General features: G+C 43.1%; 1 pseudogene across 1 annotated transcript; it reads right to left on the bottom strand.

The window, feature by feature from the left end:
* Positions 1–841: 841 nt before the first annotated feature.
* LOC309832773 (antileukoproteinase-like) lies at positions 842–2,662 on the bottom strand (annotated as a pseudogene). The gene is made up of 3 exons: positions 2,548–2,662; positions 1,474–1,635; positions 842–1,069 (listed from the first exon to the last, which is right to left on the bottom strand). The product of its transcript is annotated as an antileukoproteinase-like (transcript).
* Between the last annotated feature and the right edge of the window lie 12,396 nt (positions 2,663–15,058).

Here is a 15,058-nt window from a genome sequence, read left to right as displayed (position 1 = left end):
AAATCTTGGCCCCCAAGGAGGTATTGGTCACAGAACCACATCTTCACCAAGGTGCTCTCATTTTTTCCAAGCTTGGCAGAAAAAGGTAATCCCCAAATCACACAGACCAGGAAGTGCTAATTGTATGCAAATGGCGCTGGCACATTTAACTCTGTGGAAAGAAAATAAAGCGGATCCTCAGCACAGGAACAATTTAAGCGACCCTTATATCCTTCCTACCAAGAGGGTCCTTCTGCCACCAGGCCCTAAGTCCTTTGGGATACGTAAAGAGAGAGAATGGTGCTGGAATTGTCGAAACAGTGCCAGTCTTTGATCTAGGAATCAAGAAAAGAATCCAGGCTTTTCACTGGCTCTCTGCTGCAGTCTCCCCTCTGGTAAAATCAGGGCATTGGGCCAGATCTACATCTATGCATCTTATTAGACTTCCCTTTGGTTCCAGATAACCCAGCCAATCGAAGCCATAACCATAGCAACACTCTCTCAATGCACACAGCACTTTAAGTCTTAAAAAGCACTTTTACATTTAGTATCTCAGTAGATATAATTGTGTCCATTTTACAGATGGGGAAACTGAGGCTAAGAAAGATACAGTCAGTTGCTCATAGGCACACAGTCAGTCAGAGGCAGAGATGATATTAAAAGATAGAACCTTTGCCCCTTGTAACATGCTCCTTCCTCCTGGCTTATTCCAAGAAGACTTCCTTCCCAAGACCCAGCATTACCTGTCACAGGTGCCCCCTGGCACTTCTTGTCTAAGGAACTCTAAGGGGTGAAGGGTGTTGAAGGGCAGAGGATCTGCTTGGGGGAGGGGGCAGTATTGGGAGACCTCAAACATCCTCCTTCACATGCAAGGGCACCAGGAGGTTGAGACCATATTAGGATACAGGGGGGTGTGGCTCTTGCCAGTCTTCTCCTTATCTTTAACCGGCTGTACACATGAATTCCCACACACCCCCCTGCAACACTGGAGACCCTTCGGGCAGTGGCTGTCATTCAGGCAGTTGTTTATGAGGGTTGGGTCTCTTACACTGGCCAGTAACCACTGGACACTTCCCAGGAGTGAACTTAACTGGTAAAAACAAAGTCACAACTCAGAGGCTTCACCCCTTAGCACATCACCCAAACTCCCAACCCCATCTCCACCCTGTGCATGGAAATCAGTTCTTCCCCAACCTCAGGACCAAAACTGAGGCCGGTGTATGTCCTAAAGGAGACTCCTTCCCACCAAGGGGACCCTAACCAGTGTTGTATGTGTCTGACAGACAGACTGATTCATTAACTGATTGGCCAGCTGGCTGACTGGCTCACGAATTGACCCACTGCCTACCTGAGCATACAGAGCTGGGGGTGGAGGATCCCTGGCTCTATCCCAGCCTCCATCCCAGTTCAGAGGAGCACTCTCTACTTCCTCAGGATGCGTGTCCTCAAGCTCAAATCTCCGTGGTCCCCATTTCCAAGACTCTACTTTCTCACCTGAGTCTTCCGCGAATACAGGATCCATGCATTCGCGGCCACAACCGTTGGAGCAGCATTTTTGCCTTCGTGGACACTGCCAGTCATTCCAGCATTCAGAGGGTTCATGGCCAAAGCACTTCCTAAGGCGTTGGAAGGGGCAGGCTCCAGGTTTACATCTTTCTGAAAGGTAAGAACAAAGGAGGAAGAAGAAGCTGATGCTGAGTCATGACCACAATCCTGGAGAAGGAATCAGCTTCCCAGGAGAGGAGAGAAAACCTAACCCAGGTGGCTGACCCCAAAGGAATAAAGGGAACTGTTAGGATTCTAGTTTCAAGGCAGGTGTGGGGCAGTGCCTAGCTCAGCCAACCACTCAGCCAGGAGGGAGTCAATGGCACAAGAAAGGAGGTATAGATGGTGGTGTGTTACTAGATGTTTTAAGAGGGAGACTTTGTAGAGTTTGCCAATTTGCGTGGTGTAAATATTCCCATCATGGCTAATTTCAAGCTACCAATGTGACATCAACTAGCTCGCAAAAGTCTTGAAGATTTTACAATCAGCCATTGCAAGTCAGTATAGGCCAGGTCCAGTAAGTGCTAACTAGAGCTCATGGTCAGGTATCCCTTGCCCGGATTTGCCTGGGAGAGAGGCAGCACAGGACAGTGATTCCAGGAGAGGCCACTCATCAGAGATTAAATAAAAGAGAACAGATCTACTGGCAAGGAGATAGAGAAAGAGAGAATGACTGTTAAAATAAGAAACATTAAGAGAAAAAGAGACCAATTTGGAAAATTAAAAAAGATAGTGACCAAAATCATGTGACAGAGAAAAAGAGAGATAAAAAAAAAACAAACAAAACAGTAAAGAAGGAGCTATAGAGAAAGAAAAATAAGAAATACAGGGGCTGGGGTAAACAGGTCCATCTGGTGAAAGGTAAATTTCTGGATGTGCAGGAACTCCCTAAGTTGAAGTCCTCAGAGAGATGCTTGAAATTAGGGGCCATAGGCCCGACCATTGGAATGGTGACTTCAAGGTCAGCCCCCAGGCTACAAGGAAGAGGCTATTCCCACTCTGAGCTATCACTGACTCAGGCACCTGCGTATGGCCTGAGAGAGTCCAACTCACCTTTGAAACCACCTTCCACAACCCAGGACGTCAGGAATCCAAAGGCAAATATCACCAGGAAGACGGTAAGGCTGCTAGGCTTCATCCTGAGGGCAGGTGGAGCTGTGGTAGCCAGTGCTGGCTTCACCCTTTATACCCGCTCCTACGAGTGTGGTCCTGCCAGAACTGCCCTGAGCCCTCCCAGCTGCTATTTCATAAGCCCAACATTCAGGTGAGGACAGGGACCACGTCATCCCGAGTGTTGCTGGCTGTTTCTGCCCTTAGGCAAGAGTGTGAGGCCTAGGAAGGGAAATGTAGGACTTGGAGGGGGAGGTGTCACCAGGCTGGTCAGGAAGCCATTCAGGAGCAAGCTAGAGGACCACCCACCTTTAGGGTGGAATAGGGGAGGGGACAAAGAGGGCAGAACAGGGCATTACAAAGGAGCTTCTTAGGGGCTTCCCTGGTGGCACAGTGGTTAAGAATCTGCCTGCCAATGCAGGGGACATGGGTTCGAGCCCTGGGCTGGGAAGATCCCACATGCTGCGGAGCAACTAAGCCCTTGCACCACAGCTACTGAAGCCCACACGCCTAGAGCCCATGCTCTGCAACAAGAGAAGCCACCACAATGAGAAGCCCAAGCACTGCAATGAAGAGTAGCCCCCCCCAACTAGAGAAAGCCCACGCAGCAACGAAGACCCAACGCAGCCAAAAATAAGGTAAATAAATTAAAAAAAAAAAAAAGGAGCTTCTTAGAAACCTGAAGCAATCAGCTAGCTGGGACGTCTCTAAGTGCCCTGACTTTTTCCCACACTCTGGGACTCTTGGGCGTTGCCACATTTGTTGCAACGAAGACCTAATGCAACCAAAAATTAAATAAATTAATTTAAAAAAAAAAAAAAGGAGCTTCTTAGAAGCCTGAAGCAATCGGCTAGCTGGGACGTCTCTAAGTGCCCTGACTTTCCCACACTCTGGGACTCTTGGGCGTTGCCACATTTGTTGCCAGATTACCCAGCGTCACTCTCTTCCCTGAATGGCAGGTGACATTTTCTCTTGCTTTCTCCTGACTTGTTTCGATGTAATACCTGCAGTGCCAGCCACACAGAGAGTCCTTGCTGAATGACAGGTGAAGAGGAGACAGCAAGCAAAACCTCTTTGGGCCTCAGCCTTCCCAGCTGTGAAGTAGGAATAATAGTAACTGACTAGATCACAGAGGGGTACTTGAGTTGAAAAGGGTGGAATGACATTGAAGGGTGAACACATTACCCCTTAGCACTGTGGTTGGAAGTGAAATTAATGTGAAGCCAATCACATTTAAGCCACATTTCCTGAGATAAACCAACAGGGCTCTTCTCAGCAGTCAGCTGAATAGCAAGTTAAAAAAGGAGTGTTAGGGCTTCATTGGTGGTGCAGTGGTTGAGAGTTCGCCTGCCGATGCAGGGGACGCGGATTCGTGCCCCTGTCCAGAAGATCCCACGTGCCGCGGAGCGGCTGGGTCCGTGAGCCATGGCCGCTGAGCCTGCGCGTCCGGAGCCTGTGCTCCGCAACGGGAGAGGCCGCAGCAGTGAGAGGCCCGCGTACCGCAAAAAAAAAAAAGGAGTTTAGTTAACATGCTCAAAAAATTCTCCCACACCCTAGAATTACCCCCACTGCTTTTTCATGATTATAGTGGACATTTATTGGACATTGGCTACATGGCGAGAAATTCATATGGGACAATTCTGAACAGCAAAAGAAAGCCTATTAAGATGAAACCAAGGAAAAAATGCATGAAATACAGAAAATAGAACGTAGGAGCAGAAAAGAAGAGCGCCCCCATGATGATGGTGACAGAAAATAACAGCATGACAGTTGAGTGCCAGAAATACAGACAGAACAAACTAGAGGTTACCAGTGGACAGAATGGAGGGGGGAGGGGCAATATAGGGGGAGGGGACTAAGAGGTACAAACTATTATGCATAAAATAAGCTACAAGGATATACTGTACAACCTGGGGAATAGAGCCAATATTTTACAATAACTGTAAATGAAGTATAAACCTTAAAAATTGTGAACCACTATATTATACACCTGTAAATTATATAATATTGTACATCAACGCTACTTCAACAACAAAAAAAATTTTTAAAGAAATTTAAGGAGAAAAAATAAAAGCATTACAAATTTGCTATTTAAAAAAGGAAAAAAAGGGACTTTCCTGGTGGTGCAGTTGTTGAGAGTCCGCCTGCCAATGCAGGGGACACGGGTTCGAGCCCTGGTCCGGGAGGATCCCACATGCTGTGGAGTGGCTGGGCCCGTGTGCCACAATTGCTGAAGCCCGTGTGCCATAGCTACTGGGGCCTGCGAGCCTGGAGCCCATGCTCTGCAGCGGGAGGGGCCCGCGTGCTGCGGTGAGGGTTGGCCCCTGCTTGCTGCAACTGGAGGGGGCCCACGCACAGCAACGAAGACCCAGTGCAGCCAAAAATAAATAAATAAATAAGAAAAACAATACAGAGCTACCAGCCCAGATTGGAGGGAGTCAGAGGGCTCCAGGAAATTCACCTTCTGGAAGGTGAAATTAATAGAACATCTATGAATATGATATAAATACACACACATATGAATACATGGAGAGGCGATTTGGGGGATTTGTGGTTGAATAGGCAATACATATATAGAAAACCAAGCAAACGCAAAACCAGACAATTTTTTCACATCAGAGAAAATTAAAAAGCTGTGCCAGAAGGGAAAAGTGGTTTGGTTTACTACATAGTTCAACTGTAACAAGTGTTTACATAGTCATAATACTGTAAACAGTAGTGCTGATGAAATCACAATTATCATATAACATTGATGGGAGGGAGGGGAGTGGAAGTGCTGGAGGTGTAGGGAGCAAAGAGGTGGACAAAAATCTCGTTTTCAGTCCTGGGAAGTCAATGGATTATATCTAAAACTGTAAAGTCGAGATGTAACATTATTATTACAATAATGAATGTTACTTAGAGACAGGGATACAAGTGTCAAGATGATAAACTAAAAGCGGTCCCCTCTAGGGGGAGGGTGGTGGTAAGCAACCTCTATGCTTCACAACATGCTTTGTAAACTATGTGACTCTTTAGTCTATTTGCACGTATAACTTTGACAAAAGTGAAAAGTATTTAAAAAGAGAGCCTGTTATCTCACATAGCTCCCCATGAAGATGTACAATCACCCAGGCAAAGCACTAAGCATTATTCTGCTCACAATAGGGTTCTTTTATATGAAAGACTCTGAATTGGGAGCCCTTGGTGGCCTGTCTTTTCATTTACTTAACAGTGTTTTCTCAAAGAGCAGAAGTTTTTAATTTTGATGACAGCCCACTCAATATTTTCTTCATCATGCTTTTGGTGTTATATCTGAGAAATTATTGCATGACCCAAGGTCGCAAAGATTTTCTCCTTATGTTTTCTTCTGCAGGTTTTATAGTTTTACTTTTTGCATTTATGTCTATGATCCATTTTGAGTTAGTTTTTACAAATGATGTGGAAGTATGGATCAAGATTCATATTTTTGTATATGGGAGTCCAATTGTTCCGGCATCATTTGTTAAAAAGACTATTATTTCTCCAATGAATTCCCTTTGCACTTTTGTCAACAGTCAATTGGCTACGTATGTGTGAATCTATTTCTGCACTGTCCATTGATCTATGTGTGTATCCTTTTGTCAATACCACAATGTCTTCAGTACTATAGTGCTGTGGGCTAAATGTTTGTGTTCCCTCAAAATTCCTGTGTTGAAGCCCTAACCCCCAATGTTGTGGTATCAGGAATTGGGGCCTTTGGGAGGTGATGAGGTCATGAGGGTAGAGCACTTATGAATGGGATCGGTGCATTTATAAGAAAAGATATGAGAGAGATGACCTTTCTCCCTCTGGCAGGATACAGCAAGAAGGTGGCCATCTACAAACCAGGAAGAGGAATCTCTCCAGACACCAAATCTGCCGGTGCCTTGAGTTTGGACTTCCCAGGCTCCAGAACAGTGAGAGATAAGTTTCTGTTGTTAAATCAAGCCAGTTTGTGTTATTTTTTTTTTATAGCAGTCTGAGTGGATTAAGACATGTAGCTTTACAGTAAGTCTCTTTTGTTTTTTTTTCTAAGCATTTTTTAGCAATAAAGTATTTCTTAATTAAGGTCTTGATTTCAGCCAAAATTTTTGGCTATTTTTGATGATTAGATCTTATAGCTAGTAACCCTTCTGTGCCCTGTCCATAGTCCCAGGGCACTCTCCACTCCAGTACATGCCAGTGGCATCTGCTATAATCCTGCGATACTCTGTCTGAGGGGTTTCAGGGAGCAGCCATCAGCAAATGACAGATTGGAGTTGGAGGATAAATACCTCCTCTTTCTCATCCAGGGTGGGAAATTCTAAGGCAAGTTCTATAAAATCTTCCAGAGTTTTCCAACAGGATGAGCCCCAGTTGCCCACAGCAGTAAACTTCTCAGCACTGCACACTTTTTGGCTTCCATCCATTCCCCATCTCACAAACCCATTCTCTGAAAAATGCTTCTGGATCACTTCCCAAGTAAATTATTTGTCCTCAAATTATTGCCTCAGGGTCTGCTTCCAGGAGAACTCAACCAAAGATAAATCCCAGCATCTAGCTCAGTAACAGGCCTGTGTAGACTGCAATTGTCGTCAGAAGGATGACGATTGCTATACAGTTTGGGAACCTGACATATGATATGTGTGTTGAATGAATGAAACAATAAATGATTCATTGAGTGAACCCATGAAGGAAGCGCTATTAGCCACGCTCCAATCCCTCCCTCCCAGTTCATGCTAGTCCTTGGGGACAGTCATCTGTGTCCAAATTTTTACAGTGTTCCTTTCACACATTTGGAAAAGGTTCTCTGAAATATTCCAACAATCTCTAAGGGGAATGGAGGACCACTTCGCCATGAGGCTGGCTACTTGAGATAGTGGTCTCATGCCAACAAGTTGGTGGTGGGCAGCAGGGCTGAAACCTGCCAAATTGGGCCAAAAGATAGAGACTGGGAAACATGGTGAAAACAAGGGAGGATAACATCAACCACACCCTTTCTCTACCCGTCATCTACTGGATGACAACTGTGGCCGTCAGATCTCCTCCCATCAGAAATGAGCTTCACAGGTGAATTTCTTCCTGCAGGGTTTTCTTCCTCTCCAGCTCTTCCCAGATGGATCTTTTGAAATTTACGTAAGGTTGGAATGTCCTCGCAAACATCCCCATAATTCTGTTGAGTCTGTGGATATAAACTTGTACAATGTTATGCCATTGAGACTTCACAATTGTTTGTTAATGCAGCACGAAGTACATGATTATGTGTGCGCTTGGATATGTATTTGGTCTCATATAATCATGTATGCAAACTGAAATAAGATATCCATTTTCAGATATCAGATTGGCCAGAGTTTTACAGTCTGACAATGTATTATTAAGCTGTGGGGAAACAGAGACATATATTGCTGGCAGAAGGGAAAATCGGTTCATCCACTTGGCAGAATTGCTTGTTTTTTTCTACAAGAACAACCTAGCCTTGCCAAAAGGAAAAACCTTAAAGCAATTTGAATTTTAAGTATTGTCAGGGAGGAAGAAAGTTTTCTCCACCCTTTCTAGGTTCTTCCGGCTAGTCTATGAATTAAATTGACATGAGGCAGATTAACAGGTGAAAATCAAACAAAAGCTTAATAACACGTACACATGGGAGAGACCCAGGAAAACTGAGTAATTCGCCAGAATGACTGAAGCCCTCACCTTAAATACCATCTTCAGCTAAAGACAAAGGAGGAAGGATGTTGGGGACAGCAGTTTGGAATTTCAAAGAGGAGGAAAGCAATTCATATGGAGATGGAGAAGCAAATGTTTGGTAAACAAATGTTTGCTGGGCCGTACAGAAATAATGGACACATAGAGGAATTTAAAAAAAAACAAACAGACCTTGCTAGGTTCCTCCCTGTCTACACACTTAGTTCATACTACAGTTTTCTCCGGTGATATCTCCCTTCCTGGAACAGGTCCTCTATCTACATTTCTTTTATTTATTTTTAAAATTTTATTTATTTACTTATTTAAGTATAGTTGATTTACAATGTTGTGTCAGTTTTGAGTGTGCATCAAAGTAATGATTTAGTTATGCATGTATCTATGTCTACTCTTTTTCAGATTCTTTTCCCTTATAGGCTATTACAAAATATTGAGTATAGTTCCCTGTGCTATACAGTAGGTCCTTGTTGGTTATCTATTTTATATATAGTAGTGTGCAATTGTTAATTCCAAACTCCTAATTTATCCCTCCCCCTCTTTTCCCTTTGGTAACCGTGTGTTTTCTATGTCTGTGGATCTATTTCTGTTTTGTATATATGTTCATTTGTATCATTTTTTTTAAAGATATGGTGTGTATATATATATATATATATATATATATATATATATATATATATATATAATGGAATACTACTCAGCTATAAAAAAGAATGAAATAACGCCATTTGCAGCAACATGGATGGACCTAGAGATTATCATACTAAGTGAAGTAAGTCAGACAAAGACAAATATCATATGATATTGCTTATATGTGAAATCTAAAAAAAAAATGTTATCTACATGTCTTTTAGGCAATTAGAGGGAAGGTCAAAGGTTCTTCCTGAGTCTTTTGGGCCTTAAAAATAATCAGCCTAAATTAATCTTCATGCCAAAGAGGCACGATTTGGGGTGGCAAATTTTGCTTGCCTACAGTATGCATAGCTTAGGGGAAGAGCATGCCCACTGGTACTAGGATTCACGCTATAGGAGAGAGGCTCTATGTTAACACCCACTCCCAGCTACCAGGGCAGACTCTATGAATCACAGATGCTGGGTATGTAGAGAGAACCATGTGCTTTTTATTCATTCTCTGATCAAAACAGATTTTCTGTGCTCAGCTCTTTTTTGGGTGTCAGGGCTACACAAAAGACCAGACACAGAGGAAGTATTCATGGTAGAACCGAGGCTTCAGTTTGGAATGCCCGGTATTACAGGTTTCGTAGGAACGGACTCCCTGGATCACTCATACCAGGAATCCTCAGCTTCACCACATGGGCAATAATCCGTCTGCAGAAAGAACATTCGATGACAGCTTCCACTGTGGGACAGCCACCTTACCTCCAGATCCTCCACCTTAAGGGGGACCTCTGGCCGTCAAGTTCCAAGACCACTTGGGGCAGGAAAGAAGAGGCACGACGTGGCAAAATGAAAGGATCCCTGGTCTTGGGGTCAATCCTAGCTATTCACTGACTCAGGATTCTCATCAGGAAAGTCAGGACACTGGCTGGAGGAGTCTTGAGGGGCCCCCAACTCTGGTGGTGCTGCTGGGCTTTAATCACCCAGAACCCAGAGGAGGAAATCAGTGCCCACAGCGCTTTATGGATGACAAAGCCCTGGGTAGGACGTCATACGGATGAATGTGGTCATGTCCATTTTGCAGAGGGAAAAACTGAGGTTCAAAGAGATACAGTCATCCTCCATAATCATACTGTAAACAAGAAGCAGTTTTTATTCCACTTCAAGGTTCCTGTGCCCTGGACCACAGCTGCCTGCTTCTTTTCCAGTCTAAGATGACCTTCCTTCCAGGGCCTTCGGAGGGGAGAAAGCACCATGCCAGGTAACCCTGTGGGAAACCTTGCCTGGGGCAAGGGTGGTGTTAATTGCAGGTAGGCCTTGCAAAGGCTCTGCCAGAAATAACTAGGCAGGCGCCCACTCGCCATAGGTCTGGGGTACCGGGATACTGAGGCCAACTGGATCGAAGGACTTTGATCTGAGCTTGGACTTCCTCCTTGCCCTCTATGGGGTAAATACATTGCTTGCCTACACAGGACGTTGCAACATTTAGAAACACTTCTGCACTGGCTGTTGTTGACATTCATCTCGGCAGGAGGACCTTCTGCAGTTGCTTGGCTCCACAAGACACCTTCCAACCTTCTCCTTAACTGATAGAGCAGGGCTGCAGGTTGTAGTCTGAAAGCTACCTCCTGACCCATCAAAGCTGCTCTCTCTTCCAGGGCTCATGCCAAAAATGTCTGAGATGGGAGCACTGCCCCAGGTGACTGGCTGCGTTGAACACTGTTGCTGCCATGCCCAGGTTCCTTCAATACCTTTGATTGTCTCTATATGGCTATGACCCAGATTAGTGTTTTGCTGCTAAGGACTCACTCTGAGACTTTGCCCAGAGGAAGAACCAAAAATGCCTGGGACTTTATGTGATCTCGCCTCGGCTCCTAGGTAATGTCTGACCAGTATGGGAGTTTGTAAAAAATGTAAAAAATCCCTGTTTTTAATGCTTCAAAGATCCCTGTGGGATCAGGCTGAGGCTGGGACTTCCTCTGAAATCATGCCATTGCTTTGCTTCTTCCCCTCAACCCCTTACGAGTTTCTCCTGGGTGCTCTCGAGCCCTTGGCTTAAGTTTGCTCCTAAGAGAACACAGCTGAGATGTTGACTCTGGGGGGGCTCTTGCTGAAGGACTGGGAGTGGGGATGATACTGAAGGACAGGGAAGCCTAGCAGAGGGAAAAGGGCAGAGAGCCCCTTCCTGTGGGTCTGGACCAAGTGGAAGATGGATTGGGGACATTGAAATAAGCCTGGATCTCCTCTTTAGCTTTCACGAGGGAACACACATGTGCCCACACCTGCCCTTGTGGCCCTCGAGGTTATTACCCCGGCACTAACTGTCCTTCTTACATTGGTGAAGCGGATAGAGTCTCCTGCCCTTGCCAGACACTCCTGGGCATTTCCCAGGCTCCGCCTCAACTGGACAAGGCAGAGGTGCAGGTTACAGGAGGTCCTGATCTCCTCATGCTGCAAAACCCCAGCCCTGGGTCTGTGCTTTAGCAAAGAATTCAACCCTTTCCACATCTCAGACCACAAACGGAGGTCCACACACCTCCTGGAAGAGCAACCGATTCCTTTAGGGTCCCCGCAAGCAGTGCTGGTGGCTGGTGGCATGTGGCACTGACGGACAGATTGTCTAAATGACTGACTGGGTCACCAACTGACTAACTCCCAACTGAAGTGGACACCTAGATCCAGCGGGAACTACTTTTTCTGGGCAGGACCTTCTCTTTGGAATATGAGATGTCTATAGAATTCCCAAGTGATGCAACAGAGGCCAGGGCGGTGTCTCTTCTCCCTGGGCACTGCCCAGCATATGGCATCATTGGTGAGGAATCTGCAGACGGATTATTGCCCATGTGGTGAAGCTGAGGATTACTGGTATGAGTGATCCAGGGAGTCCATTGTCACATCTCCTAATTTTTCTTCAGTTGTCAAATCTCTCTCTGCCCCCCTTTTACACGGATACTTGTGATGACGTTTAGGTTCATTCAGATTATACAGGATAATCTTCCCATATCAATAATCAATACCCTTAATTTGACCACATCTGCAAAGCTCCTTTTGCCGTATAAGGGAGCATTCACAGCTTCCATGGATTAGGATATGAGCCTCTGTGGGAGCCATTATTCGGCCCATTAGTCATTTCCATTTTGTTTTCTATGAGATGCCTCTCCAGGAGTGTTCCATTCTTTTGCTCCAGTTTTGGGCTTTTCTTTGCCATGATCTTGGCAATTATTATCTTGGCTCCTTTCCTATATTATTCCTGGATTTCATCTCTCTCTCTCTCTCTCTCTCTCTCTCTCTCTTTGTTGTTACATCCTGCATTTTATTGGAGCACATTCTCCAGTAGATTCCTGAGGAATGGTACCTAGGAAGAAAATATTTTGAGACATTGCACTTTGGGAAACATCTGTATTTTACCTTCACACTTGGTTGATATTTTGGCTTAGAATAAGATTATAAATAATTTCACTCAAAAATTTGAGAATATTGCTTTTGTTCTGACTTCTGGGGTGTTCCTACTGAGAAGTCAAATGCCATCCTGATTCCCCATCCTTTGAATGCGATGTGACTCTCTTTCTCACCCGTCTCATAGCTTATAGAATCTTCTCTTTATCCTTGATGTACTGTTTCACAATGATTAGCCTTAATGTAGGTGGTTTTTGTTTTGTTTTGTTTTGTTTTATGTTTGTGAACTGGGTACTCACTAAGCATTTCAATTCTGGGATGTTTTATAATTTCTTTTTTTTTTTAATAATTTCTTTAATAATTTTACCACCACCATTTTTGTGATTCCTTTTCAGAAAGTTTCATTAGCCAGATTTGATCTTAGTGATTGATTCTCTAAATTTCTTATTTTTCCATCTTATTTCCATCTCTCTAACTTGTAATTCTAGTCTCTGAATGGTTTCCTCATATTTATTTTCCCCCACTCTTTTTAGAATTTTTAACCTCATCTGTCATTATTCTCATTCTTTGATTGTCCTTTTAAAAACTATCATTCATGTTGCAGCAGTATCTCTTCTCCTCTGTTCCTTGCACAACCTCTGGTTCCTCTGGTCCTTTTTTTTTTTTTTTTTTTTTTGCGGTACGCGGGCCTCTCACTGTTGTGGCCTCTCTCGTTGCAGAGCACAGGCTCCGGATGTGCAGGATCAGTGGCCATGGCTCACGGGCCCAGCCACTCCGTGGCATGTGGGATCTTCCCGGACCGGGGCACGAACCCGTGTCCCCTGCATCGGCAGGCGGACTCTCAACCACTGCGCCAACAGGGAAGCCCCATTTATTATTTTTAAAAACCATATGTGCATTTGATAAACTAAAAAATGCGCTAACACCTTCTCAATAGAGAATCTCAAAGGCTTTTCCATTAAGATTAAGGAGAAGGTGAGGATGTCCACTAACTTCACTACTATTTCATATTGTATTGGAAGAAATAGCCAATGTATTGCACAGGATTTTAAAAATTAGAAATAAAATTATCATTGTAGATAACATGATCGTGTATCTATAAAAGCCAAGAGATTCCATGTTAAGTCTAATGTGTATAAATGATAAAATCATTTAATAATATTTTATATTAACATCAAAAATCACTGATGTTCTTACACATAAACAAGAAGTTAGAAGATTTAATGTAAGAGAACGTCCCATTTACAATACAACAAAACACTTAAACACTAGAAATAAATGCCATGGGAAAATATCAAAATTTTAAAATATTTCTCAAAGACTCAAAAGTCTACTTAAATGGGAAGACATCCCTTGTTGTTGGATGGAGTGATTACAGCATAATAAAAATGTCAAATTTCTTCGTTAATATAATGTCAATAAAGTACCAATAATTTTTGAGGAGTTGATTCTAAACTTCATATAAAAATAGGAAACCCCTAAAAAAGAAAATCATCAAAAAGACTAGCCGTACCATATGTTAGAAGACACTATAATGCCCCTATAGTTAAAGCACTGTGGTATTGGTATATGAATAGAAAATTACACATTGAAACTATCCTCTTTCCTGCCTGCCAGACTAGCAAAAATTCAAGAGCTTGACAACAAACTCCATCAACAAGGCTATGAAGAAATAATCTTTCTCAGACATAGCTGGTAGGAATCCAAAATACTGCAGTTCCTGGGGATGGGAACTGAGCAAATGTTTAACAAAACTACATGTTTTTATCCTTTCAACAGTCTAACTTCTAGGAATCTACCCTGAAAACATATGTCAACCATCACGCTAACATAATTTGTAACGTCATTCATAATGGCAAAGGATTGCTTATCTGTGCAGGACAAGGAAATGGGATGAGTAAACTGTGATATAACCACACAATAGAATATTGGGGCACTATAGAATAGGAAGTTCTCTAAGAGCTGAGATGGAGTAATTGTCAGTTATATTGTTTAGTGACAGCGATGTATAAAGTAAGATATCCTTCATGTAAGAAACAAATCCAAATAAGAATATATATATATATATATATATATATATATATATAAAATGAAAATATAAGAAAGATAAACCAGAAAGGAATAAAATTGTTATCTATAAGGGTTGGGTGGAAGTGGAGTGAAGGATAGGGATGGGAAAAGACTTCTATGACTGTATCTTTTTATGTAATTTTGATTTTCCCTCCAGCTTTATTGAGGTATAATTGACATAAAACATTGTGTAAGTTTAAGGTGTACAATGGGATAATTTGATACCCTTATATACTGTAAAATGCTTACCACAATAAGGTTAGTTAGCACGTTCTTTATCTCACATAATTACCATTTTATTGTAATTTTACCATTTTATTACAGTGAGAACCTTAAAGCTCTACTTTCATAGCAACTTTCAAGTGTACAATAGTTTTGTTAACTGTAATCACCATGCTGTACATCGATCCCTGAAAATTATTCATCTTTTGGGGGTAACTTATTCATCTTTTGACTGGAAGTTTGTACTCTTTGACCATCGCCCATTTCCCCTACCACTCAGCCTCTGGCAACCACCATTCTAAGCTCTGTTTCTGTGAGTTCGATGTTTTTAGATCCCACGTTTAAGTGAGATATTTGTCTTTCTTTGTCTGACTTATTTTACTTAGCATAACGCCCTCTAGGTCCATCCATGTTGTTACACATGGCAAAATTTCCTTCT

This window comes from Grampus griseus, assembly GCF_964374135.1.
Source record: "Grampus griseus genome assembly, chromosome: 14".
NCBI lineage: Eukaryota > Metazoa > Chordata > Mammalia > Artiodactyla > Delphinidae > Grampus > Grampus griseus.
This window is presented reverse-complemented; position numbering and strand designations above follow the sequence as displayed.